This window comes from Zootermopsis nevadensis, unplaced genomic scaffold, assembly GCF_977971745.1.
Source record: "Zootermopsis nevadensis isolate Lab colony 2312 unplaced genomic scaffold, Znev_1.0 Znev_ptg000010l, whole genome shotgun sequence".
Taxonomy (NCBI): Eukaryota; Metazoa; Arthropoda; class Insecta; order Blattodea; family Termopsidae; genus Zootermopsis; species Zootermopsis nevadensis.
Genome location: NW_028259142.1, coordinates 9736465 through 9761889, shown reverse-complemented (window position 1 = coordinate 9761889; position 25425 = coordinate 9736465). Strand labels below are relative to the sequence as shown.

Genomic DNA, 25425 nt, shown 5'->3' with positions numbered 1-25425 from the left:
ATATCTTCATTTAAATGTAAAAAGTATTCATACATTAGATTATGTTTACAAACTCTAGGCTTTCTTGTCTGAATGCTGGTCAGTACTATTTCCTAAGCGTATCAATCATTTGCCTTTATTCGCTTGCTTATAAATGAAAATAAGTCCATTGAAGCATATTGGCTATTAATATGAGTCGCTAAACTAAAGATTGTTTGCATAGATAAGATAGTTTCGTTATTTAAACAGGGTTTAAATTACCATAAAATTGGAACTCTGCTTAACACATCATTTGCCACCGTTCAGTGCGTAATTAGAAAGGTAAGACAACAAATTCCATTGAAAATAATTAGTTACCGGGCCGACCAAGAATTTTGTCTACAAGAGGTTCTCGGAATCTTCTTCAACAAGTGTCTGAAAATCCGAAAACAAGTGCTGGAAAACAGGCAGAAGACCCTCGCTACAGCAACTAGTAAACACGTCAGCCTTCAGACCACTCGAAATCGCCTCCATGAGAGCGGATACTAAGGAAGATCCCTTTGACAATGAACGAAACAGGAGGACACGGGTGGGATTCACACGCGCGTATCGACTTCTGGAAAACAGTTTTATTCTCTGATGTAAGCTCTGATGGTATTCAGTACGTTTGGCGATATACCAGTAGTGAAACATGGAAGAGGTCACACAATGGTTTGAGGCGGTAAGACCTACGCAGGTGTGGAAGAACTTGCAATTGTTGAAGGGATTCTGACAGCTAAGAGATGTGTGAACTCGAGAAGAATGAGATGGGCGGGGAGTGTGGCGTGCATGGATGGGATAAGAGGTGTGCACCGGATATTGGTGGTGAAGCCTGAAGGGAGAAGACCGCTGGGGAGATCTAGACGTAGATGAGAGTATAATATCAACGGGATCTGTGGGAGATAGAAGTTGAAGGCGATTGGATTTTGCTGGCCCAGGACAGGGGTTATGTGTTAGGGACACGTGAACATATTGCGGAGAAATGTAAAGAAGAGTGTTCACAAATTAGGGACACGAAATTTGTATTTGTTTCAACAATATTATGTCCCTAAACACACAGCCAGTGTAAAAAGAGAATGGCTCGTGGTTTACTGGAAACGCCTCCAGAATCTCCAGATATTAATCCGATAGAAAATCTCTGGTCAGTTTTGGAAACAAAATTTAGGAAATGCAAATGCTCATTGAAAATTTGATGAAGGAATGGTATAAAATAGGCCAAGAAGTGACTGCCGAGTTTGTTAGTTTGATTCCAAGAAGACATCAGGCAATAACTGATGCTAAAGGCCTTCATAGCAAGTACTAAATCTGTTTATGTTCAAGAATATTTAATAATTTTGTTGTAATGTCTACGTGTACGAATATTTTTTTGGCTTAAATATACTGTTTTTTTATTTTATTTATGACATGTTAAGTTATGTTTGTGACGTTATATTTATATTTTCATAAATGAATTGTTACTATAAATTTGCTCGATGTAATGAAAGGAATAATTGTGTATGAATACTTTTTTACCCACTGTACATGGTTTGGATTTTCATTGTAGTTTCCTGTATTTTTGTTATTAATAAATAATTATTTTTTATTTTATGAGTAAGTTCATTTGGATGGCGTAATTATATTTATTAAATTAGACTGCCTGTTACAAACTGCACATATTTTAAAAATATTGTTATATTAATTGCGAAGTAATTATCTGAACTCTTTTCGTCTGCATCGTTTCTAGATATATTCACCCTTCTTCCTGCTCGATTCCAAGAAAATAGGAATTATGTAACATGAAATGTAATTCTCGACTGAGAGACAGGTGCTAAGAACTGCTGTTTCATAGGCTTAAAATTAAATAACTAATGGGTATGTGTTGTTCAGTTCGCTTGGCTGTCCGCCATCTACCATCAGACTTATGTAAATCGTGTTTTTTTTAGTGTATCTTCAAAAGGTTTGTTCCAGAATTTGCTGAAAAACTTTTATTACAGTAAACCCTCCTTCAACGTGGGCTTGTCAAACTGAATTCCATTTTACACGGACAGCAAAACATGCCGAAGAAGCATACGAATAGTTTTCTTGCGAATCAAGATTACATAAAGATTGTGCTCACAAGGAAACAGAGGGCAGAATAAATTCCGGGAATTCTCACTGCAATGGAATCTTTTGTCTTTCCGCCTAATGTCTTTGCTGGGTGTATTTCTTTTCAGCGACATTGCCAGGTTTCTGGAATGTTGCTGCTTCACTCAGTTCGAAAACAGGAGTCGGTGTGTATAATTTTTAATCATATATTCGGTATGTGCTCTGAGTCTCTGCTACCCACAACACGATTTCGAATTGCGAAGACCGTGGATGTTCAAAACGCCATGGGTGACGTAGCGTGGTAAGGGAGTGGTATCGTGTGGCTTGCATCTTCTCGCTGTATCACGCCAAGAAAGTCTTCCCATGAATTTATAAGGACGCGAAACCTGAAGTTGAATGACATAAGCCGACATCTTGCCTAGTCCCCAAGAAGTCTACGTGACTGAATTTTCAAAATAAGGGAATTGAAAGACCTTGCGCATTTGTAGTTTCGAGAGCTGTTTTAACTACTAGATTTTGTGATACGTACTTTTTATACATGTGAGATTTAACCACAAGGAGTGGGTGCTGTTTACCGTGCGATATGTTGCTGATTGCGTACTTGCTTTAAAAACCTGACTACGTGTTTGCATAGCTAATTACTTCCAAGAAGTAAGATTTGCGAACATGTGGCTGGCTGTCTTCTAGGTTGTAACGCCGTGTAGTCTGTTAGTTTCCCGACGTTTCAGAGGTGCGTACTGCCTCCATCATCGCCCTGATGATGGCACCTCTGAAATGTGACTAAAACCAGACTGATTACACGACGCTACACTTTTCGATCGACACAATTCGACTAGTGAAATGACTGACCGTGCTTAGTGAACTGGGTTCAGTTCGAGTCTGCGACAGACAATTTCTGCATGCCACTTTTTCCATTACGTAGCAGAAGCTGTGTGACGTACGAGTAAGTCTATTGGTTCTAGTGCAGGGGTCGGCAAACTAAGGCCCCGCGGGCCAAATCCGGCCCGCCGCCTCTTTTTGTACGGCCCGCGAGCTAAGAACGGGTTTTACATATTCAAATTCTTTGAAATTTCAAAGTACGCGCTATAACGAAACGGCCGAGTTGAGAGAAAGAATTCTATAAATGTCTTCCAAGCGATTAATACGGTCAATCAAGATCATATGCTCGGGGATTTTTATCTGTATTTGGCAGCACCTACCTGTGTGAAAAGACATTTTCAAAGATGAAATATGTAAAATCTCAATACAGGTCAGCATTTACAGTCAATTTTGATGATAGGGAGTACTGAATTTAAACCTCAGTGTGGTGAAATGTTATCTCATAAACAGGAAATTATATTCTTCTCAATAGTAGAGCTGTATTTCAAACAATTCATGTCTACTTAACATTATTACGTTACATTTTGTTCAATAAATTTGTTAAAACTTGTTTTTTCTTGTTACATAAGTAGGCTTACCTATTCAAATATCCTCGAGTTTGCCTCTTGGCCCGCAGAGCCTAAAATATCTACTATTTGGCCCTTTAGAAAAAATGTTTGCCGACCCCTGGTCTAGTGCGTTTATTGATGAAGTTGAACGCAATTGACGCTTTCAGGCTCCTGGCAGGAACTGCAATCGGTAAGTTTTTATGTTCCTATGGAGCGATGCTTGCCTCGTACTAGAAAAACCTTACAGTTCTTGGTGGTATTATGCAGTTCAAGCTGGAAAGTGACGGGTGAACGCACTGTTTCTTGCAGGTGACGTGGCCGGAGAGTGAACAACCCAGAGGACAGCCATCATAATATGAAATATCATTTGTTAAAATCTGTCCCAAAGGAACACGATGGGAGGTTGCGGACTCTGACGATTGCTATCTTCTGGGTTGTTGCGCCTTGTAGTCTGAAGTTCTACCAGACTACACGGCGCAACAGCTCAGAAGACAGAAATCGTCAGACTCACTCCCGTGGAAACCTGAAATCCTTTGTTTAACTGGTTCAGGAAGAGGTCCAGTGATGTTGGCGTGTGAACATTGTAATGAACCTTGAACTTCCATGAAATTGTTATCGATCAGCTGAGAAATTGCATCTTTGGCCATCACTTGGTTGCTCAGGGGCAAGTGGGAAGGAACGTGAGACAGTCGGTTAGTGTGCGACGGGTGATAGCAGGTAGGAGCAGTGGCTGGCGCCAGAGACCTTGCATTTTTGTACACTGATCCCACAGTTCAGCATTCAGAGTCATGCAGTGTCTGATGCAGCGTAGACGTTGTAGCTGTAAAACCGATGATTCTTAAACTGTCTTCCTGGGGGAGTTTGTGCCTGCATTGAAATGAATGAACACTTCAGCCTGGTTTAGAGGAATCCAGGAGTCGGGATAACACTGTGTGACTAGTTGAATTTTTTTATTTTTTGACCATCATTTTCACACACTGCTTACTTGAGCAACATGTTTCGAACCAATGTGGACATCATCAGGTTCAGTCCCCTACTTCTGTCACTGCACTAAGGATTTCCTCCCTGATGTCCAGAAATGGCTATGTTAAAACTTGTCTAATTTTATTTACTTCCTAGGAGATAACGCGACTGGGACGTGAGGCTTGCAGAGGTTAAGAATGCTTGGAGCTGTACGTCGCTCCCCCCTACGTCTGCATGGCGTGATGCTTAGTCGAGCACCAGAACAGGTTTTCGTTAACAGGTGTACAGTCGCTAGAAGAACATTGGACACAGTACATAATTTATGTTTATGTGATAAAACACAAGTAAATATTCTTATATACTATGCACTACAGGATGACAATTTCACATTCTCTTTCATTTTCCCAGTAGCGTTTTTTGGTATTCTTTCTGCGCGTAATTTTTGGCGGACGGCCATACTTATTTCCCATTTGTTAGAGGAACGTTCTGAACTGCATAATCGCTCAGCTAATTAAGAAACTGCCAGCCTTCTTTTAGAATCTGATGATTCATTATCGTGTTAGCAAAATCCAGTACTGGAAGGGAAACTTCGATTATTCAGTAAGGCCAGTTTTCTGTCCATTTTAAAGAGTGATGTATTGGTAACCAGTCTGTAATTTTGGGAGCTGAGAAATGTTCCGATAAAGCCGGGTTCCCGTTCAATACATGTTCCCTCCTTTTAAGATGTTGACTGGTGCGTCCCATGCCAAAGAAAGGGCTGGCCGGGCCCCACTAAAATTTGGCGCCTTCATGTGTAAAAAAGTTTATTTATACGTTTATAATTTCTTCCCAAGAGCATGAAAAGCGGAGAAGTTGCTGTTTTATTCCGAAGTTCATGGAGGGCTTTCAGCTTTAGCAACTGAAGTTCCTGTATGTGCCACGAGGCATGCGATGTGCCTGTGCGAATCTGCTGCGAGGGGAATCTGTGGTGTGGTGGGGATGCAACTTGGAGCAGAAAAAGCCTTCCCCCACAGATTTTCAATGCCAGACAGTAAAGTGACCAGCTTCCCCTCGCTGCGAATCGTTTGGCCAACTTGAGTCGTCCAACTGCGTGACTCCACTGTCTGCCCGAAGAACGGATTGTAATTTGCGAGTGCATGCCATGACTTGGCGTCTTTCTGTGTTGTGCTGGTCTGTTCTGTGTACAGGTAGAGGAGGCCTTGCTACGGGCCGATCCCTCGTCCAAGAACCCCTAACAAATGTCTAAATAGTTTAAGTAACCTCCAGAAGAGGCAGCCAAGACCAACACTGGGTTGTACAGCCACAGATGATGATGATGATGATGCGATGACATGGCACTGATTTAATGACGTTCAGTGGATGGCGCGTTCCGTCCTGTATTTCTATTCTCCTGCCAGAGTGCACGGGGAAGACAAATATTAACATTTTAGGATCCAGGTTCTTATTATTTTGCGGGATTAAATGCGTCGGTGGATTACGTGTGTGAATGAATGTATTCATGCTTGTATGTGTATTTGAGTGACGTCTGAAATGATAATATACAGCCCGCGGTAGTAAATGCAAGTGACGAATGCTGGCTAGGAAGCCACGTGCTGCATTATTACCTGTCTGAAAAACGTCGTGCTCTCTCTGATTTGATGTAAACTTACAGGAGATATTTTATAACACGAGTGCTATTGTAAAATAATAACGACAATTTAAATGAATAAAGTCGCTACGAACAGTAACAGACGCGTGAAAGATTTCTTTGTACCACAGACCAACGTTTTCCGCTCAAGGAATAGTAGTGTTCGTGTGCGCATGTCATTTGCCTCTTGGCCGTCACAGGTATTTACGAAATTCTCGTGGACTTCAAGGACACGTTCGGATATGAGTACTTTGTTGGGAAGAATTCGGTGAAATATGATGTTCGAGAATTTTATAAAATTTGTTGACTCGTTTATATTTTGGTTTAAGATTGGACACCAGCGGCGACAACATTCATCGACCTCTTGGCGTTATTCGTAGTTTCATTGCTGGGGGACTAGCCACTGGCCACGTATCTTATTGAAAAACATGCAAGACAAATACAATTTTAATAGTCTTATAAACGCACGGTCCCAACATCTACTTCGGATTAAAATGCGACTAAAACTCATTTATCTGTGAAGATCAAACAAAGAGAACCATAGATACTTAACATTTCTTAATTACAATATTCTCCACTAGTACGAGACTAATTTCTAAAGGTTCACGTTGTTACCTGAACATCGTGACAGGCCGCGTGGAGTCAAGGCTGATATTTGTATTTATGTATGGTTTATTTAACGACGTTTTCAGTTGTTTGGAATCGTAATACAAATAGTGAATTGGTGTAATGGATTGTGAAACGAAGCCACGAATACGAGGTAGGAATGCCAACCACTCGACAGCGACAAGGACGAATTATTAAATGTTTGTAAACCTAGGTAGCCCACTATACATTATCAGAATCTGTCGGTTTACTATATTTTTCAAAAAGGCATTGAAAGGATAAAATATCAAAACCTAAACTTGCTGCCCTCAAGATTTACGAGCGAGGGTAACGCACTCGAAATATAACAAAGGAAATCGAAGAGAACTTTGTACCTCAAACACACGTTCTAAAACAAGCCAACTCAGAACAGCTGTGCATTAACACTTTATCGTTTCGCGCTGCGAACAGCTGAAAAACCATCCTGCGCACTCTTAGCCCCCTATTCCTACATGTCAAACTGCATACCTAGAATCAGCAAGTCATGCACTTACGGGTCCGCCCTGGGATTTTCCCATTTTAATGCACGCGGATCCGTCTCCTTGATGGTCTTCTGATGCAAGGTGAGTGTGCTAAGCATTGACGTCCGTTGTGGTTGTGGTACAGCAAGTTCTCATTATTTACTCTGATGAAAAGCACACATTTCTATATAGCTACTCTGGCGAAGTTGCAAAATGTCATTCTTAACCTCTTTTAAGATGCAATCAATCGCCGGTTCCAGAATAAGCTTGTACGAGTCAGAAGTTCAGGGAATGATGATCAGTTTGTAGAAACTCATTATAACCAGGTTGTTGAATTAAAATTATACAAATAAACTTGTAAATTTAGAAACGAACTTGAGGTGAAGGTGAAGTACTGGTTTTGGTAAATTGTAGTTTGGTATGAAAAACTTGTAGTCCTTGCGGTTGTAATTTTTTTACGTTAGAGAGCCATGCTTATGGAATTATGAGTCCGCCATTTTATATTATCGGTGTATTATTAATAGAGAACACGTGAGGGTACTATTTACGGAGCAGCACGTTTAACCTTTTAAACCTAAGTTCGTGTAAAAATATTTATTAATCCTGTCCGTACTGCATAGAAAACACTACTCTTCACCAAAAACAGATCAACTCGTAAATGCTGTGTAAGTTAAGAATCACTGTTTACACTGAGAATCATACTAAACCCTTAAATACAAAATTAATTGCTGGTCGTTGAAGCAGGCGGGACATAGTTTCCTTTGGGTTTTGTTGTGACCAGATCAACTAATATTTTGAAGACCCCGTTTTGCCTTCGGTGGCTGTCTGTAGAATGACAGGCCGAGTGGGCCACTACTGTGGTCTTATCTCGGTACGGACACTGGTACTCAAACAGTCGAAACGCGCGATGAACTGTCGAATCGTAACGGCAGTTTTGCTGAAACAAGAACAGAACAAAATAGGCTCTTGTCTCATATGTTTCAGTTCAGCAAGACGGTTAGTTTAACCTTAAGACAATGGGTATGAGGATGATATTTCGAAACGTGAATTTCTTAAATTGCTAAGATCGGTGTGTTGGAAGGCAAACAAAAAGAAATCGGTGGGCGTCGTGGTTGTGCAAGAAATGGTAGAAATTCTGAGATGTATGTGTGTGTGTGTGTGTGTGTGCGAAGCTCAGACAATGGGTGACTATATATACTGGCTGAACGACCTTGGTTCGATTCACGGCAAGGATATTGGCCGAGGTGAGTGTTGAGTTTCTTTGGACTCAACTTTATATGCAAACTTTGAAGAGCATTCCCAGCCCCCAAAATTACGTAAAGCACCATCATCTCTTCCAGATCGTAAATCATGCTGGTCATGTCATCCCTTCTCTTCCCAAAGTTGTCAGAAAACATAATTTGTTGTGAGGGTGAAGAATGTTAAGCCAAAAATTTCTAACGATATTTATAGAGATCTGTGTAGAAAAACAGCATTTAACATTTTTTATTAATTTGCTTATTTCTTTCTGATGTGACAGCAGGTTGTTATGAACACAGAATTTTGTCAAGTGCAGGACATCTGCAGTAATCTTGAAATACTGTGACTCGAAGAATTGTCTGTCTCACCGGCGGTGGTTACAAAAGAATCTCCTTTGGAATTCGGTGACGTCAACACAATTGTTATCCCCAGGCCTCTGCATGTTATGTTCACCTTTTTGCCAGACGATTTAAGACAAGGTTCCAGAGGCTGTGCATTTAGTGACTTAAGGAAGGGTGTTAGAGTGGCTTTCTGTATTCTTCCAAACCAGAACACTGCAGCGATTTTGTACGGCAAATTTACCATCCCCTGGAGGAAGGTTGACATTTTCCCCTGGGATAATTTAATAATCCACATTTGCGTACGTAACATCTGAGCTGTCATCCATTTTTCAGGCCATACGAAGGTTCTGATGTGTTTGGCCACGTGAACCAGTGCCAGGAGATGATGGTCGAGCAGGTAAGAATTCTTGTCTGATGTTACTTTTCAGTCGTTTTGTACCAGGAATTTATTGCACTTTGTAATTGACCCGAAATGACATCGTCTGCGAGGTGCTGAACAGTCGCGGTACGAATGGAGATTTTCAACTCTTTCGGGTCGTATGTGAACGGTTTAACCGAAGGTAAGGCCGTCTACAACGAGGTACGTATGTTTCTCATTTTTATTCAACATGGCTCCCACGAATTTTATAGCGAAGTCATTTTCACGATATTGATACCGGGGAAACTGGTTGTGAAATTTGATTGAAGTGTTCAAATTTTGACAGAAATGTGATTTTTTTTCGTGTTTTGAACGACAGAGCACATCTCTTTGAATGTTGCCCGAGATATTAAAATTCTCGGAAGGATTTCAATGCGTATGTCAAAGGCTTGCCACTTTAAACTCCATTTCCTGCGAGTTGATTTGAACATAGGGGAAAAGATTTGCTACAATTTTTTATTCTTTGTCATTATAAAGAATGGACCGAAATGACGCAATCTGAATAAAAAATTAATAAATTTTATTTTAAATATATGAAGAGAGAACAAAAAATGTTATTAAAATTGACATTGCTGTCACATTCGGGTGATTTTGTGTTTAAATATTTCTGTTTGATTTGAAGCCTCCCAAATTTCATCCGTGAGGATCGATTTACCTTTTCTTTCGGCGTCAAAATCTGAAGAAGTATATGTGTAATGAAGATTTCTGTCTTCTGGGTTATTGCGCTGTGTAGTCTGGTCGATGTTAACCAACGTTTCAGAGGTCATACTGCCTCCGTCATCGCCCTGATGACGGAGTCAGTATGACCTCTGAAACGTTGGTTAACATCGACCAGACTACACAGCGCAATAACCCAGAAGACAGAAATCTTCATATTCACCGCTGTGAGAACCTCAAGTCTTATATATGTGTAATCTTCACGACATTCGTATAGCGAAAATGAAAATAAAGTTCAAATTTTATTTGGTTCATGGAGAGCATTTTGTAACTTATCTCTTGGTTCGGATGGCTGCTTAATCTCCATTTAAAAGTCGGGGTTAACAAAAAGAAACAGGGAATTTTTAAAAACTTATAACACAATATTTCGTGTTTGGGGAATAAAAAGAGGAAGAAACAGGGACCGATCTGGAAAGACTCGAGGGGTGACGTAGAACAAGACGGCTGTATTCATAAGGACTGGTGACGAACATTCGCGGGGTTGGGAACATCCATTAAAAGAACCAAAAATCTGTAACCGACTTGCGATAATGCTCAAATTTGCTTTCATTTTAGAGGGTTTTATTGCTCGGAATGAACCCTGAGGACTCAGCTGGAGGTCGGCCGGTCAGTTCAATTGTGGAAAACGTGACCGATGAAAACTGCATGCATCCTGTTGACGTTTTGTCATCGAACAGATGAGTAGATCTCGCTGGCTGTCCTTTACGGCCTATGGTGCTGTGACAAGAAAGACAACTTTCTCATCGCCATGTTCCCAAACCAAAGAAACAGCAACTGAAAATGTTTCTCTTTCAAAGTCTAAAAAATCTCAAAAATAGCAAGACAGCGATCCTTATATGAGACAGTTTTATTTATTGTTTCAAAAACAGCCATGTCCTTGGCCATCTCAAAGATAACGACGGAGGTTTGTTGTTTCCAGAATCTGACAACTCGGAAGTTACAAGTTTGCAGATCAGAGCATATGTTATTTGGGAAGGTTAGATAACGTTTATTGTGAGCACAGTAGCAAAGATTATGATCCATTTATCTTTAATATCAGTTCTCGTTGTTAATGTTGATAGGACTGACGATGAGCCAGCTAGGTCCGAATCATATTTTGGCTTCACATCTATCGTTCACACTAATTTATTCACAGTCTTGTAACCGCTCATCCGACATTAGTTTAGTTTGTTAATTAATTCTGTGTATTGTATTAACAATACTTAAGATTTTAGCACCACGTGCCTGGAACGGAGGTGGACTTCAACCCTAAGTGCTAGAAGTAGCCTTTACGCTACGTGAGCAGAAAAGCATGTTTGGGATCTGCTTAATATTCGATCTCGATTCTAATTGCCGTGCTCTGGCTAGATTCTGTTTACTAGTCAGAGAGTTGCATTTAGGAGCAAATATGGGAGATCGCGTTGTGCGGTCTGTGAGAGGTTTCTCTCTTTCATGAGAGACGGGTGGTTCTTCGCAACGAGCCCGGGACCCTTGCGCCAGGGGAAATGTGGTATCATTCTTGGTTGGAGTCTCGATAGCGAAGGTGCCAGAGGCACGCAGGTGACTGATTGCTAGACTGAGACATCTTATAAACTTATAATTCTTTTACTTCTGTAACTTCATTATTACTGAGTGTTAATAAATAGTGGTGACTTCCTAAAACTTCAGTCCGAATTATTATTGGATGATGCGAACCAGGCCGTTAACACGACCCGAGATAAGAGTCCACCCATCGACGAGCTAGGACCCAATGTCATACACCTTGAGATACCCACATAGCCCTCGGGAAGAGAGACATCCGAACACCCACCCGGAGACGACAGCTGACCGGAGTTACGATCAGCGGACGATTACAGTCTGTCTCTCTATCAAGATGTAGTAATTATAAAGTGACACAGAAAAGCGACGCTGGCAGCCATCTTGAGCTTTCAGTTAACAGGTTAGTCATTTCGCGCAGTAATGATGAACTGTGCAAAATATGTTTCGCAAAGTAATATCTGTTCAAGAGAACGAATTTCCAACTTCGTTTCAATACGAAGAACAATGAGGAGCGATCAAGTTAAGAATAGTTGCGTAGTTTTCAAGTGGCGTCTTAGAATAGATGTAAGACCCACCGTAAAATACTTCACAGGCTGTCTCGATATTCATATTAACCCCATTTGTCACAGTTTCGTAAATATGTATATTTTTGTGAATAAATATTAGTTTTTAATAGTCGCAATATGCATTACCGATTCGGCGTTAACACCGAACACTGGGTCGCGTCCCAGTATAAGTGCAGACCCGTGTGATGAAGCTATTAACTTCGCCGCATTGCTTCTCACTTTCTCCCGAGAATTCTTTTTCGTTAATTTGGAAATACCTTCTTCCAAATTATGGTACGTTGCCACACGCCCTACGTTTACTGACGGTTGTGTTTAAATTGAAATAAATTTCCCGAATGTCTTTTTAGGCGATGTTAAGCGACTGCTCAGATTATGCATTAATCAATTCTACAGCTAAATTGTGCGGAGCTACTTCGTGTTTTTCAGAGAGACGAAGCTCGCGCACACACAATTACAACGCCACTACACTTATAAATGTGCTCTCCTTTTATTTAATTTTTACACGAAAAAGACGTTGCACAAATTCGATTTCCCTCTGAGAAACTGTTTCTCTACACATTTGTAATATATTTTTTGTGTACTCTGAAAATGTTTTTCTGCACACATTTTAAAAACTATTGTCTTTTTATCTTTCCAGGTTCTTGAAGAAAGGCATTGACATGTTTCTGAAATTAATAAAACTATATAAACTTTGTTGAGATGTGACATGATTGATTTATTTGCATCCACTCCTTTTGAAACTAGCTGATGGATTACTGGTATCACATAATTCCCGTCATGTCCTCTTCAAATATGATTGCATGGCGTTTGGACAGAAACACCAACAAAGAACTACCATCCCAGGGGTGTTTGAAAGCAGCGAAATTTGTGATTCCGAACCGCAGCAAAGTGGCAGATACGAATGCTTGGTGTCATGTCCCAAAGAAGTTACGTGTGAATGGTGTGTGAGCTACATTGAATCTGGTTTCATGAGACATCTGAAAGCATGTAGGAAAATACAGTGATTTACTAATTTTTTATGTGCCGTGGTCCAGTACAGCATCAACAGCTCGGAATTATCTTATCTCCACTGATTGTATTCCGTTTGTTTCTTGCTTCAAAGTGAAAAGCTATACCTCCATTTTGCAAAGATGGCAGTGCTGCGACTTCAAATGTTTCTTATTATTTTTCTTCACGGTTCTTATCAGTGAATTGCATTTTCTGTCATGGCCTGCTTGAAATTCGCTATGATCGCCCCTCATAGATTTGATGATAAAGCACTGGGAGAATTGATGAAATTGGGTATATACGTTCCATTAATGAATCACTTCTGGGCGAAGAAATAATGACGTTTACTATGATCAACTGCGCCAGAATCCCGCTCGAAATGACAGAAAAGCTTCCAAAGCGTCTCAAATGATTTTAAAGAGGGTTTATGCGAATCAGATTTCTCCCGACTTTGAAGATGTCAAGGTCCGTCTTCTGGGTGGTATCTCCGCGTGAACTTGAAGGTGGATGCCATTGTTTCAGAAAAACCTTCTCTGTCGTCGACACTGTTTCTCCGCAAGGTTGGTGTATATACCTACAAATCCATACGGCGTCACTAACCAAAAGAACAATATTTACAAGCGAATATATAAGAGTTTGATTGGCTGGCAGTTTTTAGCCTCTGGGTTCCAGAACTTCCCTCATGATAGAATAAAAATCTAATGTTACAGAAAGCCAAATATTTTTCGGTGCAACAAATTCCTTTCTGATAATGGGATTCCTGTACACAAGCAGTAATTGAAAATCAATTGTGTTGTCCCGTAACTGGTGATTACAAAGTGGGCTCTTTGTTAAAAGAGATGGAGGATTTGTTTCACACGTACAATTACCAGTTTCCTGGATTCATGTGTGCCGCCTCACATATAAGTCCTGATTGTTATCAATTATTATAGTACGACACCTCGGCCGTCGATGGGACACCGAGAAAAGCAGACCACCACAGCTCCGCTGTGATCCTGATACTTTAGGAGCTTGCCCAACAGCAGCCATCAAATCCTGCAATTACGGCCGGCACGAATGGCGGTCCGCGGGTTAAAACCCGTATTAATGCATCGGCAGTTTACAATTAGAAAACCAAATATTTTAGCACTACTGAAGCTTTCAAGGCGACGAAGTATGGTGAATTTTTCTTGGGACAATGGTGACAATGTTTCCTGTATTGTTAAAATGTTTCGCGGGTCGTAGGTTGATACCCGGGGCTCAAAAAAACTCGAAGACTGTGGGACCTGACATACAGACATGTAAAATATAATTACAGTTTAATTGCATTCACCTTTACTAACTATAGATTATACTGTATCTTAACGTTGTCTTTGTGTATTTAAATTAGTATTTTTAATGAAGTTAATTCAGACATCTGCTGAGGTCCCTGGGCGTGCGTGACTTCGCCTGTCTGCGAAATGATGTTATCGTGACAACGCTTGGCAACGTGGTTTATCGGACGCTGCGTCGTCTTGCACGCGCCGAGTGGACCATGGTGACGTCACCTAAATTGTTGACGTTTCTCATAATGTATGGCGAGTCCTGAGAATATTTCTTCGCAGCCTTGTGGACACTGGACCGAACGTTGCTATATTGCTGCGTGTTCTTTAGGTTTCTGGTTGGGATCTCGGCTCAGAGCCAGACAACCCGACGGACACTTTTTGTCTCTTTTCGTAGTTCTGCAGGAAAATGCTGATCCAGTACCACAAAGCAGACCGCAACCGATTCCTTCCTATTCATTATTCAGTATCCCACTCTCCAGTGAATCTGGATTCCTCAGTGCAATAACTGGTTACTGGCACGACGAACAGAGTTCGACCCTAGGCAGGGCAAGAGATTCTTTGCCACAGTCTGTTCAAGTTATCCATTGGCTGCCGGGGGCTCTGTCTTCGAGGATAAAGCAACCGGATCGTAAAGTGCACCAGTCACCGATGTAGTGCAGTGCCCCACCTCTAAATCCTCATCGCCCGGTGCTTGAGAAAGCAAAACTTATTTGGTGACAATAATGACATTATTAAATTACGGTTTGATTATGGTTATCATAATCTGATAATTGTTTCTTTTAAATGATTTTGTAGTTATGACGATTAATATTAAATGGTGATTATGTTTGTGATGATTTGGTGTTAACGGTGATAATTGACAAGCGTCTAATTCTTCGGTACAGCTATATTTTATTAACATCTTTGCATCTAAAATTTAAAGCTAAAGTTATTTCTGGACTAGTCTTGTTTTTACAGGTACCTACGTAATGTTGAGTCAAGGACTCGTGTCGTTTTGGCTGCCCACACGCAGTAAAGGTTTGGAATGATGTGATTTTTGAGGTAAACGATTCATTTGCCCCGGTGACTGTCATGGCAGCAACAGCTCAATTCACTCGAATCGTGAACTCGCATGGTTCTACAAATGGTCAAGTCATTTATAAAATATTAACCCATAGGAAGATAATTCAATGAATCTGTTGTAAATTTCCTCAGCAGTCTACTTTGTGCAGTGCATGATGTTGGCGTAATTTATTAAAACGATATTTTCTGTGAAGGAGGCAGGGTTTCACGCGAAACACGGGGAAAAGAAGGTAATTTCTCAGAAATCACTCGAACAATCTCGATCCTGTGGAGACATGACGTCGGTGCAAGATGGTGCTAACTTATTTTCCTTCTTCAATGTCGATAAATCTCAGGGTCTTAATTTCGCTCGTCCATCTGCCAGTCTATGGCAGAATGGATTTGATGAAGTTCTGCACTAAGGACTTACGTTCTCGACATAAATTTATGAATTTGGGATTAGAGTATTAGATGCAAGTGTTCCAAGTGCAAACCACAAAGAAAAATATAGATTTACAGTGCAATTTTGAAATTATACATTAAATGTCTTCGTTGTTTTAAATGAATTACTGATAGATCAGTTTACTTCATTCTGGAGTTAGCGATGGTAATTACGGATTGATTTATTTATTTTGCGTTTTATCCATCGTCTGTTGAAAGTGTTTTTAATGTTTCAAAACTTGCTACGTGTCAGTGGTTAAATCTTGCTTCGAAATATTGCGATTTTTAAGGTATTTAAAAAACTTTAAACAGAGTATGCGGGAAGTCCAAAATAAAAAAAAACCTTTGCATTTCCCATTGAATCGGTGTGGGACGCAACCCAGTCGCCATGAGTATCCGGTTCGCCGATTTTATAATAGCCCCCATGAAGAATTCGCCATAAGATGCTACAAAGAACAGTACTGAATCTATGCGAGGCGTCTGCTCTCACGTCAGACCGGTTTGTCTGGTTGTAGTAGGCCTTTATTGCTCTGATGCAGGCTGTCATGTTACGTAACGTTTCACACAATGTTAAGGTCATGGTGAACATTTGCTTGGGTGTCATCATGAAATACTACTGATAACATAAGAGTGCGCACAGATCAGTTTAAATCAGGATAAAAAATGTTGGCCGAATCTTCACAACTTCGAGATTGTGCAGCACTGCCTAATCTGACACTTCAGTTTGGAAGGGCAGAGCTTGGGAAATTTGGTTATGAAACCGCGCTTATTTACGATCGTAAGGGTGCCGTTGTCGCTGACATTCGTCTCATCGCCCACTTTTTATCTTGTAACCAAATTTATTCACGAGGGAGGGAGGTAGGTGGCGTGGCATCTTCATTGTGCATCAAATATGCTTTCTATCTGACATCGAGTACTTATGTTAAGCAGAAATCTGAAACAAAAGAACGTGCAGGTCCGATGGAATTCCGTTACAAACAGAGGAGGCAACATTACCGCATTTATGCAGCAGTCAATTGGAAATTAGACAATCAACCTTTTGCTTTGCCATATAAATATTTTCATAACATAAGCATACACACGTTCATAAATACAAAATGAAACCTGCATTTTACACACGGGGAGTTGAGAAATGCGTATGATATTTTAATCGGGAAACATTACAGTAGAAGACCAGAAGATAATATTAAAGCGGATAGTTAAGTTTGACGGTATATCTGCAGACATATTATTCTATGTCGGAAATTCTGAATCGAAATAAGGTCATACCTTCTATACGACAATGGAACTAGATATTTATGACGTGATCTTCCAGGCATAGTTGCTAATAGATTTCTCTATGTGATACATAGTAGAGTGTTTCCTGTAACTTATCAAGGGATGTCACAGAAATGACAAGACTTTGAACATCTTCTGACACGTCTCTGAAATGGGCACGCCTTTCGAAAAATTATATGTTTGTGTTTTTTTAACGAGAGAATCTATACGATGTATGTAGTTTTGAACACGCATCGAACCTCGCTTATATTCAGGAAATGCATTCCTTTCGTGAAAATAATATCGATTTCAGTGTGTAAGAGAAACGTGTGTCCTGGGACGGTCGTGGTAGTTAATTTGTAGATTATATTAGGCAGTCCAGGTCATTTGCTGGTACGATTTACATCTCGATCGCACGGTGGTCAGACGGCTTACAGCAACGAATGTAAGACTAAACGTATTGGGTGGTACGAAGATACATTGCACTCTCTCAGTTCCCTGGCTCTCATTCCTATGCCTTTGAAGGTATGCCGGAGGTATTTGATCTGAGCTGCAGGAGAGGTTATTACCCACACTATTTCAACACAATGGAGAATAAGAAACGCAAGACCGTGGGAAAACATCCACGTGTTATAAAAACTGGTAACTATAAATTATAAACAAACACACTAACATTCAGACATGGCATACTTGCATGTAAAAAATACGTTAGTTTCCCTCATCTGAACCTAGGCCTGTTAACGCAAGGAGTTACATCTTTTTAGTTTTTGTCAATTTTAATTACATTTTTTGGTAATCAGTGTCGAAATTACAGTCATTTAATGGACTGTACTATATTTTGACTAATTCCTTTATTTACTAAAAGGTTAAACAGGATTTATAAAACTCGCTATCTGGTGTAGGCTTTTTCTCGAAAATCTGATAATTACTCACCTGGTCAAAAATTCTCTCATCTTCGTGAAACCCAGAGTTAATAATGTTCATAAAAGTCGCCACTCGTTACCACCCTGAGTCACTTGAATCCAGTGCACACGTGAAATGTTGATACATACGAATTGTTCGTTTCTTGAAAGTTCGTAAGAGGTTGGCCTTTACGTATCCCAGAGAATATTTGAATCTGTGATGCGTCAGTGACGTATTTGTAGTTTATTCGAGAGATCTGCGAGGCCTCAACAGTGCTCATGAAGCGACTACGACTTTGCCATCTGGAAGCCGATTGCGCCTTTGCTCGTCGGCACACGTGACATTTTATGCTGTCGGAAACGAGACTTTACAGTACACGCTTTATGCAGCCTTAGTATAGGGAAGTTAAGTGGAACATCAGCTGTGTAGCAGCCTCGAGTAAGACCTGCATGAAGACGGCTGGAGTAGCACCCGGATTCATTCGCGGATCCACGAGGCAGCAAAAAGAGCTATAATCAACTATGGTTCAGCTTCCACAGCGCTCTGGAGAACAGCCTCAAGAGCTGGCTACGAAGACGCGTTCCAGGGTTGTCCAGAGACAAAGAGCTTCGTGTGTAAGCGGAATGAAAAAGAAAGACAGTCAAACAGGTACTTACAAAAAGAAAATGATAATAAATAAACAAAGAGAAAAAGATAAATTTAACAAATACAGGAAATATGGAAATACAACAAAATAAATAATAAAAAAGTGAAAATACGAGATTTAGCGTGTTTTAGCATGTGATACAAAAACCCGATGTATTTATTTACTCTTTTAATGTGCAACTAGTAACTGTTGGGCCAATTAAAATGTTTTAAAAATTAAACCTAAAATAAGGTCCCAGTACATAAATATTTGTGATGCATTTCCTATTCGGAGAAATCAAAACAAGGAGATGGTTTATCACCATTGCTTTTAAACTTCGCTTAAACGCCACTAGGGAAGACCAAGAATATTCGGAGGTTTGAAATTGAATGGAACACATACAATTCTGGTCTTTGCTGATGATGTTACTTCATTTTTAAAAGAACACAGAACTCGGGTAGATGCTAGTGAAAAGGTTCCTCTACAAGTAAATGTAGTTAATATCTCCGTCACCAGAGTGGGACGAAAACGTTTATGCAGAGGCAAAGTTGCAAGTATTTGGGTTCAACAGTAACAAATCGAACCTGTTTATAAAGAAATTAAGAGCAGACTAAATTCAGGCAGTGCTTGCTAGATGCAGTTCGGAGTCCTCTGTCTTCCCGTCTGTCTAAAAACAAAATTAAAATATAAAAAAATTACCTGTTGTTTTGTACGGATTTGAAAGTTGGTCTCGACAAAAAGGGGGAACACGGATTGATGGTGTCAGGGGACAGTGTTAGGGACCCAAAGAGGATGAAAATAACAGACTGAATAACACTGCGTAATGAGGAGCCTCATAAATTTTTCTCTTCACCGAATATTGTTTGGTGATGCAATAAAGGAGGGTGAGATGGGGACGTGAGAGACTCGGAAAAATTGTGATTGGAAAGTTTGAAGGCAAGAGATACTCCGAAAACGTAGTCGTAAATGGGAGGATAATATTTAAAAAAGATTGTAGAGAAATTGTATTTGTGTGTGGGGTGTGGATTTGGTTCATCTGGCTGAAGATTAGAGCTCTTATGAGGATGGAATTGGACTTTCGGATTTCATGAATGTCTTTCTCAGGGACAATACTCCATGGATTTAGTTACTTTAGTTCTGTGAATGTACGAATATTGAATCGATTGTTTTATTGGGTGCAGTTGGTGTACCAGACACGTCGCACATTGTCAACTTTGTTCACTGTCCTTCAAAAGTCTTGCGATGTGTCAAATTATTTTCATCTGCCATGGCCTTGTGCGTTGTGACGCCGTGTAGTCTCGTAGGTGGTAATCGACGTTTCGGAGGACGGTATTGCCTATGTCTTCGGGGTTGACGTGATACAGTCGATGTGGTGAGGGCGTCAAACCTTGTTTTGTTTCTATCACAAATTCTACTGCACTTCCTTCTTATTGAGCATCAACCCAGCACTAATATAAGCACAGAATTTTCTTTTGTGTCTTAAAAAGAAAATCTGTTTCATAGCCATGGTCTAATTCTTTCCCAGTGAGATTTTAGGTTCTCACGGCGTCGAGTATGAAGATTACAGACAGCCTTGTGGGATACTGGGCCGTGTAGTCTCGTAAAAGTTTACCGACGTTTCAGAAGTGAGTACTGTATTCCAGAAGTCCGTTATCTATCACGCTTTTGTTTAGAGATCGGCTTAATTAATAAATAGACCTGTTAGAATATCTAATTTTCAAGTCCTCTTGACTCGCGTGAGAAACAGTTCATAGATGTCTTAACAAATGTGAATTCTGCGAAGCCGTAGATGATCAGGATCAGGGTTCCTAAGCCCATGGTGCTTTCGGTCAGCAATAAGAAACATATTCAGGTATAAAAGAAAATATAACCAATTCAAAATAAGCTCAATAAATCTAAAAGCACCCAGCACTTTTATGGTTCAATTAAAGATACAATGACGACTTTGAAATTGGCTACCAATGGAAGATACATGAAATTTTTTACATTTATAACGTTAGTAAGAAGAGTCTTCAGACGACATCTAATACATACATCACTTATCTACTTAAGGCTTGTGCAGTCACCGATGAGCAGTCTCATTACAGCTCCATGTTTGTGTAACACAACGCGGATCGATTCTTACGTAAGTACTCGATTTCACACACCCCGTTAAATAGTTATTACATTGCCGTACCACTTATTTAACCTTACAGATTTGGTAATTCAAAATAGTACCCGAGAGGAAAAAGATATTGACAGTGCCTCATCAACTACGTAAGTCACGCTACTATTTCACATGTTTAAAAAATAAATATTCGCTTTCATTTCTCGCGTACAAAAAAGGAAGACCTGTACACTTTTATCAATACCAACCACTACCAATTTTATTACTGGGAATTATTAGTATGTAAAATGCATCCTGCAGGATATTTACGAGTATCAATGGAAGGTGTGTTGGCAATATTTTCTATTTTATTATACCTAATATATCAATTGTAGACGCATATTTAGCACTTAAGTTGTGGTTGGATGACAGTTACTATTTTATTTTTATTATTTTATATATTTTAAACACAGCAAACGTCACACAGAAAAGCCACATTTTTAAATTATACCTTTTTATGTACGACCTGAAGATGGCCAGAGCTGACTGAAACATGGCGTGGTGAAATACGACACTTTTAAGGAATAAAGTTGTGTAGACGGAAAATGCCTTTTATTATTATAGTATATTGCACAACAGAATGCCTAAAATAAAGATTATTGAAGGTTACTTGTTTACAGAATGAACAGCCTTCCAAAACTAATTACTCCAATTATAAAAGAGCATTCACAAGTTGGAAAAACATTTCCTAACTTGTATCTTCGATGTGGTGTTTCATTTAGCTGTGGTATCGGCTTTCGAGCAGGCTGGTTCAGCGGTACCATTCTAGATTTTTCGGACTATCTGAGCAGCTTACTGTATTTCTCCCGTATGTAACGCGTAGGTTCACTGCCGTGATTGTGAATGTCCTCCATTCGCATCTTGACAACCAGTTTATGTGAGCCAATTAACTCCATGGAGCTAAGCCCCACCCTGAGAAACAGTTAAGTCTTTCGTTTAGTCAAGTTGCTCTTCTTTTTGAAGCACGTAGGGTTTATGACCATGTTCACAAGAACCCGTTACTAGACTCTATCCTGAGCCAAATGATTCTGTTCAAACCCTCACACCCATTTCCTTCTAGATCTATTTTAATATTATCTTTCTGACAACGCTTAGTTCTTCCAAGTGTTTTGTTGAGCAAGTTTTATCTCTTCCATGCGTGCTGCGTGTGCCGCCCATTTCATCCTCCTTGATTGGATGACCCATTTGGTGACGATTACGTACAAATTATGAGGCTGTTTATTGTGCAGTTTTTTCCATTTTGCTGTTATTTACGCTCTCTGATTTTCAACACTTTGATCAGAATGTGTGGCCGTCTCACGGTAAGTGGGAAAATTTCACCTACATAAAAGTAAGTACAGGCATACCTCGGAGATATTGCGGGTCCTGTTCCAGACCACCGCAATAAAGCGAGTCACACGAATATTTTGGTTTCCCAGTGCATATAAAAGTTATGTTTACACTCTACTGTAGTCTATTAAGTGTGCAATAGCATTATGTCTAAAAAAACAATGCGAGAATTACCAAAATGTGGCACAGAGACACGAAGTGAGTACATGCTGTTGGAAAAATGGCGCCGATAGACTTGCTCGACGCAGGGTTGCCACAAACCTTCAATTTGTAAAAAACGCAATTGCTGTCGCTCTCAAATGTCTAAATTCCGCGTCATATTGAAAGAATTTATAAATATGTATTTTAATGTTATCCTCCAACTTTGACCTAAAAACCGTGCTGTAGACTCAGCTTGTAAATCTTATTTTGTTTCTATGTTATGTGAAGCGACGTAGTTGGAAACTGCTCAAGTTGACTTCAGTAACTCAAGTGAGCAGATTGGTCACCCCTTGGTACTGGAATGTGTATGTGTCCTGCGGGCTACAAGAAAGGAAGGGTCAAGGGCAGTCACATCCGGGGGCCCGCAGCAAACCTACTACTAGAACATCCGGTCGATGTACACCGGACATTTCTGCTCTTCATTAAACAATCTCTGATCGTTTCGCCTTCGTTAAAAATAACCTCTTTATTCGTTATGTATAATTTTGCTTGTTATTCATGTCTTGCAATGTGGACCCAACGTTTTGCCTTTAATTTCCTTTCAAATATGCTATTCCACAAAACTTGCATCTAGCATAAAACCTTGGAAAACAATCTAATACATTTGCATATTTTTGGTCTTTTGTGATCAAGCCGTGTCCTGGATTTGAACCGCCCGACACATAAGGGCTAGGACTTATGACTCATCAATGAACGGGAAGTGCAAATGTTTGTCAGAAAAGGGAGTCTAGAATTTATTGCTCTATTCATAGCTTCATGATATGAAATACGGGTAGATTAAATCAATTTACTTCTCTTTCAGAATTGCTTTCATCTAGTGAGTCGTTCGTTACTCATCTGTTATTGTAATAGTACGCGAACCCGCATCCTTGCGTCGCTGCTGTCAAGCGGAATACACTGAGTCTAATGTGCAGAATATTTTATAGACTCCTAAAACTAGCAGAGCTCTTAACTGAGACTATTAAGAAGAAATCCTATACTTCCAACTTTTGTAAAGCGTTGCTGTGTTATTTTGCAGTAAAGTAACTAACGTCACGGTGAACGATATTTCTTGAAAAGCTGGTAAAAATACCTGTTTTTATGGAACCCAAAGCTTCATTTACCATGTAAGTTGTGACCTTCTGAGTTGTGACGACATGAAGCCTCGAAAGTGGTTACCAACTTTTCTGATGAATGTATCATCATCATTATGGATTAGGCACTAATGCCTGTTCCTGCTTCAAATTGATCTTCCATTCTTCTTGGCCGACCTCGATCTCTTTTCCCGGTAGGTTTGTAGCTGAGCGCATCCTTAGGAAGTCTGCCTCAGACATTCGTTCCACATGTTCTTTCCATTTTCTTCGATATTCTCCAATTTTGTCGATTACATTAAAAATATTAAGTTCTTTCCTAATGTCTTCGTTTCTTATTCTGTCTAGTCTAGTACATCCTTTAATAGATCTTAAGTATTGCATTTCTGCCTCTTGGATTCTGCTCGTGTCTCTTTTTCCTAATGTCCATGTTTCTGATCCATAGAGCAGTGTGGGAATCGCTATCACTTTATAAAACCTAAGTTGCGTGTCCTTCCGTGATTTTCTCTTTAGGGTCTTCTTGAAGGTTCCACAGATGCGTCGGAATCTGTTTAATTTTCTATGTGAATCATTGTCATAACCAAAGGTGATATCACAACAAAGGTAGGAGCAATGGGGTACCTGTTCTATGATTGTATTGTCTATTACAATTTTCGTTCTAGCTGGAAGTTTGCCTTTAAATGTCATAGTTTTTGTCTTAGCTATTGAAATTTTCATATTGTAGTCTTTGCAAATTTGGTTAAGCTGGAAAGTAGATTTTTGGAGTTCATTTTCATTTTCTTGTAAAATTATTTGTTCATCTGCAAAAAGTATGGTATTTATTGAGATATTTTCATTAAGTTTTATGCCTGGGTTTGCTGATTTTTTCCATATTCGGATAATATCGTCAATATAAATATCTTTATCATTAGGATTAAATTGACTTCGTAATATTTACTGCAGTGAGAACTTCAAATCTCATCCTTACCGTGTTGCAACAGCCCGCGACAAATTTCCACCCTGAGCAAGTTTTACCCAGTCCACACCCCTCACACCATGATACGAGATGTTTCGTAAGCAAAATTCAGCGGCCATTTCTCACCCAAAAGTCTCCTGATTAACTGCTAGATGGCTCTGGCAGTCAAATCAGGATTGAATAGAAATTGTGCAGATTCAGTGGGCTGGTCACTCACTACTCATAAATGCACACTTGATGACCAAGAAACCTCCTTAAAGCAGGCGGCGAAAACCCACAACAGGGTTGTAGAGCCGAGAAACAACAAACACCCCTCACAGACTTTCTTTCAGATCTACGAAGAGGTCCCTTTCGGTTTTCCGACAATCCTTCTCATTGTGCTCGTGTATGACGTTCCTACTTATGAAGATTTCCCGATTCTTTTTTACTTCCTCTCGTTAGGTCAAAATATTCCCAAAACGCGGTTCTCACGTAAACACAGTCTATGTCTTCTGTTACTGATCTGTTTCACTTCCATATGAAACAAAAGTTTTTTTAAAAATGTTATTTTACACAGAGCACAAAAGTGACCTCAGAAGAAGTTACATGGGTTTGAACGGAAAAAATACATCCCTCAAAGCCTGGTCTACTTCATCCTAAAGCGTTCCATCTGATTTTCACAAACAAATCACTTTAAAACGAATCATGTCAGAGTAAATGAAATGCCACTATTAACATTTAAATTAGTCTAGTTATCAAATGGTTGTGTTATGATTTGACAGTCTGGTATAACCCTAGATGTTGCTTGATGCATTAATCAATCAGTCACTGTCTAGATTCCTCTGCTCACTATATTTTAGAGCCTAAATGTAATGAGGTTAGAATACTACTACCACCGAAGTACAAGTAGGAATGTTCGCTGTGTTGAGTGTTGGCTCTGACTGCGAATTTCAAAGCACGAAGGACACTGGTCTCTTGTAAGACGAGAATTTCAATACCAGAGGTCAAACGCTTGCAATAAACGTGCACACCAACACAATATGCCACAATAACACAGAAAATATCCCGCCTTTAGAGATATGTTACATCCTCTTACTGTAGCATTCCGGGCATTGTCAGGAAACTTCAGAAGTATCAGATCCATATAAATATATCAGGAGTGTTTTATTGTATTTGTATTTACCACGTTTTATAGAATATGATT

General features: G+C 39.8%; 3 long non-coding RNA genes across 5 annotated transcripts in view; 2 read left to right on the top strand and 1 right to left on the bottom strand.

Moving 5' to 3' along the window:
* Positions 1–18088, bottom strand: part of LOC110833922 (uncharacterized) — a 46667-nt gene extending 28579 nt beyond the window's left edge. Inside the window, exons 1-3 of one of the 3 annotated variants that reach the window (XR_002544417.2) lie at positions 17947–18087; positions 7218–8121; positions 4424–4742 (exon numbers count right to left, since the gene is read on the bottom strand). This is a non-coding gene — a long non-coding RNA (uncharacterized LOC110833922). Of the gene's footprint in view, positions 1–4423; positions 4743–7217; positions 8122–17946 lie in introns of those variants that run through there. The other 2 variants (XR_015534395.1, XR_015534392.1) reach the window with 2 other exon arrangements.
* Positions 8118–12676, top strand: LOC147874245 (uncharacterized). Its single transcript, XR_015534402.1, has 2 exons — positions 8118–9161; positions 12621–12676. It is a non-coding gene; the product is annotated as an uncharacterized LOC147874245 (long non-coding RNA).
* Positions 18037–23610, top strand: LOC110833923 (uncharacterized). The gene is made up of 2 exons (XR_002544418.2): positions 18037–18564; positions 22446–23610. It is a non-coding gene; the product is annotated as an uncharacterized LOC110833923 (long non-coding RNA).
* Positions 23611–25425: the final 1815 nt, after the last annotated feature.